Source organism: Crocodylus porosus, unplaced genomic scaffold (assembly GCF_001723895.1).
Source record: "Crocodylus porosus isolate Cpor-Errol unplaced genomic scaffold, CroPor_comp1, whole genome shotgun sequence".
NCBI lineage: Eukaryota > Metazoa > Chordata > Crocodylia > Crocodylidae > Crocodylus > Crocodylus porosus.
This window is the reverse complement of record NW_017728948.1, coordinates 77,968,777-77,972,072: the sequence shown is the minus strand read 5'-3', so window position 1 is coordinate 77,972,072 and position 3,296 is coordinate 77,968,777. Positions and strand designations below refer to the sequence as shown.

Genomic DNA, 3,296 nt, shown 5'->3' with positions numbered 1-3,296 from the left:
TCTACCAAAATTGGGGAAAAATGACTTAAGTCTACACATGGTTATAAAGGATCTCTCTCAATCTGTACTTATCTCAGTAATAAATATTTTCCCTTTGAGGAAATCCTCTAAGTGTATGTGTAACGCAGTACATGTTTCTTTGGGTCTCTTGACCTTATGGTAGTAGATGATGAAATGCAATCTTTGAGGCAGGCAGTCTGAATTTTTTTTTTTAAGGCTTCTTGAGTTAAATGTAGGATGTGATGATCCCTTCTGTGTCATCCTCTGAGCTGCAACTGTGTTCTTTACCAACAGCTTTCAGATGAAAACAAAGCAGTTTGTCAGAAGTTTGTAATGATATAAATTGACTCTACCTGAGTCAAAAATACACAATGATGAATAATACACGAGGGAATGTTTGTTAGGGGCTGGAAGAGACCTTGTAGATCATTGGGTCCAGCCTGCCTGCACTTGGGCAGGAAAGACTGCTGGAATCAGATGACCCCAGCAAAATGGGTATCAAGTGATTGTTTTCTGGAGAAATAAACAAGCTATTAGAAGATGTGGAGCAGGAAAGCAAAACTTTTGAAAAGCAGAGTGAGGAAACATTCAGATAATTAGAGAAAGCTGCATTCATAAGCTGAGTGAGGGTCAGGAACCAGGAGTAGTAGTGGACATGTGGCTAAACAGTTAATGATCACTGCTGTGTGAAGCCTGGCACAGCTGATGTCACTCAGGTTCCAGAGAGAACTGAAAAGTGAGCTGTTTAGCTAGGAAGGAATCCTCTCTGACTCAACAGTACTGCCCATTAGCATGTTTCAGAGCTGCCAGTTGCTGATGAAATTTGAAACCTCAGGCTGTGTCTAGGGGCTGGTCCTGCTGGCTTGTTCCAGCCTCTTGTACTGTATATTTACACATTCATACACACAATCACCCTTTCTAACTTCTTGGACTTCTTTCCACACACAGTTTCTGGGATTTCTCAAGTACGTGGTACTGCAGAGCTCCTGTGTTAAGGTAACATAGACTCAGAGTCTCTGAGGACTATGATCTGAGCATACAAGAGCAACAGAGGAGGGGGAAAAAACAACTTTTAATTGGTGTGACAGCTTATTTTAGCTCTACTCTATTTCCTTTCTGAAACTGTCTTGTGAAGCTACTGTGTTTCTGGGTCTGAATATTTCTCCCAGTTATAGGAAGTAGAAATGCTTTATTTTTTTCCTCCCTCTGTTATCTAGTGGAGCGACCGCTTATTTGGATCAGTGCAGTTGGAAGCAGGGTAGGTGAAATTAATGTGAAAATTAATGTAGTGTAATTAACTGCAGAGAAAGCTACATTTTCTGACCGGACAAATTTACCAGCCTCCAGAAGGAAGAAGCCAGCTGTCTGTGATAATGTTGCTGCTTGTCAAGGGGGGAACTGTAGTGTGCTTCTGTGCTTTTTTAAATTACAAACTTTGTAGCGTTCTTTTTTTCTTGAAGTTTTCATGGATAAAAATAGACTGCCCTGTCATCTAAGTACTGCATGATCATGATACCACAGTCAGTAAAAGCTCAGTGTGTGTTGGGAATTCCTATGTTAATTTTAATCTTTGGGTCTGTGATAATTCTTTTAGCATGTTCCTTTTACCACATGGTCTGTAGTACAACTTCCTAGACAAGAGGCTTACTGGGACAGAGCTTATGATAGTACTTTGATTTGTAATCACCAAAGAGTTTGGGAATGTGTAACAGATTTCAAAGCTACCCAAGTGGTTTTGTGTTTAAGCCATAGTGGTTATCTTTCCTTTTCCCTCTCCTTTAGACTTGTATGAAATATCTATATCTCCTTTTTAAATTTCAGAAATATGTATATAGGCTGACAATTTGTGGGCTCTCTTTAAAACAAATTTTATATGGGATTTCTAACAGGATCTGGTACTTCGAGAAATTCAGTTACCTTGCTAGCTATCAACTAGAAATAAATAGAATGACCCTTTTCATGTACAAGTGCCCATATATATGTAGAAACAATCAAATTATTCATGCTGTGTACACAAATAATGACTTCAGTGGGGCTGTATTTGTTTAAATATGTGAATTCAGTGCATCATCCTCAGGATACCTTCTTCTATTGTGGTATTCTTTTTTTTACCTGTAAAGAAGTATTACCTTGTTCAGGTTTCATGGGAAAATTATGTCAGGGAAAAAAAAGGAGGGGGATTTATCACTGAAAAAAAACAGGGCATTCTGCCTTTGCCCAGACAAATTCATTGGAATCTTGCGGTCCATACAGAGACATACATATGCTGCTGTTTGGTAATGCTTTGTATGTTTGCACTTCTAAGCAGAAAGCTGAAGAGAGATTGAGAGTGAAGTTCTTATTCCTAGTCTCATGAAATTCAGATACTATGGTGTGGAGTTGGTTGTCATGTCATGTGATACAGTGAATTTATAGACTAAAACCAAAATACATTTACAAGTGCCCTCTTTGTACATGGCAATTCATGCATGCATGCTGCTTTATCTAGTTCTATTTCTCTTGAATGCTGCTTTCTTACCAGCTAGCTTTGTCTTCCCTCCTTTATAGCTCATAACAAACAAGGTATATTGGGGATAAAACAGATGCCTACTTGGACTAGCCTCATTGTCAGCTCAAGGGCATTACTTTAAAAGCTGGATCTCCCTGACTGCAGGTGAGAATCCTGCTGTACCACTGCCTCTGGAGCTAAATTTAGTTTTCACAACCCTTTCTGCTTTGCTAGGAAGATGAAGTTCATGGAGTTACATGCAGGAGGAATTAGGACCTCTGAAGGGAAATTGCTATAAAGCTACTAGGATGAATATATGATAAGGTCATGTCTTCAGGAGAAACAACAACCAAAAATCCCCTGCTCTACACAGCTGCAGAACACACACAGCTTTCAGGGACTTTCATCTGTCTTGGCTTTATTCAATATGCAATCTTGAACACACTTGGAAAAATGGGAACCATAGATGCTTCACAGCAGGTGGCATAAAGTGATTTGCATCCTATTACTTTAGTGCTCTTCACTTTCAGCTCTTTGGGGTTTACTAGCAGCATTTTTATTATTCCTAGTGTGATCTGTTGGCCTTTAGAAGTATGCTTTATCTCCAGAGTTGTTAATAATCCACTATTCTTTTCTGCGACATGAATAAGAAAACGGTGCTAGTGTAGACTGTCTGGCACTTTCATCATAGCATCAGGTTGGCATTTCAATGCCCTTGCTCCTCTGTAATTGAGAAGGAAGTGTTAGTTTTCAGTCAAGAAATCAGTGCAATCTTTGTTTGTTTGTTTGTTTGTTTGTTTGTTTGTTT

At 39.1% G+C, this 3,296-nt stretch overlaps 1 protein-coding gene across 2 annotated transcripts in view; it reads left to right on the top strand.

Moving 5' to 3' along the window:
- The first annotated feature begins 944 nt into the window (after positions 1-944).
- Positions 945-3,296, top strand: part of ARHGAP24 (Rho GTPase activating protein 24) — a 407,100-nt gene continuing 404,748 nt past the window's right edge. Inside the window, exon 1 of one of the 2 annotated variants that reach the window (XM_019552870.1) lies at positions 945-996. The gene's annotated coding sequence lies outside the window, so the exon portion shown is untranslated. The remainder of the gene's footprint in view (positions 997-3,296) is intronic. The other variant, XM_019552872.1, reaches the window with a different exon arrangement.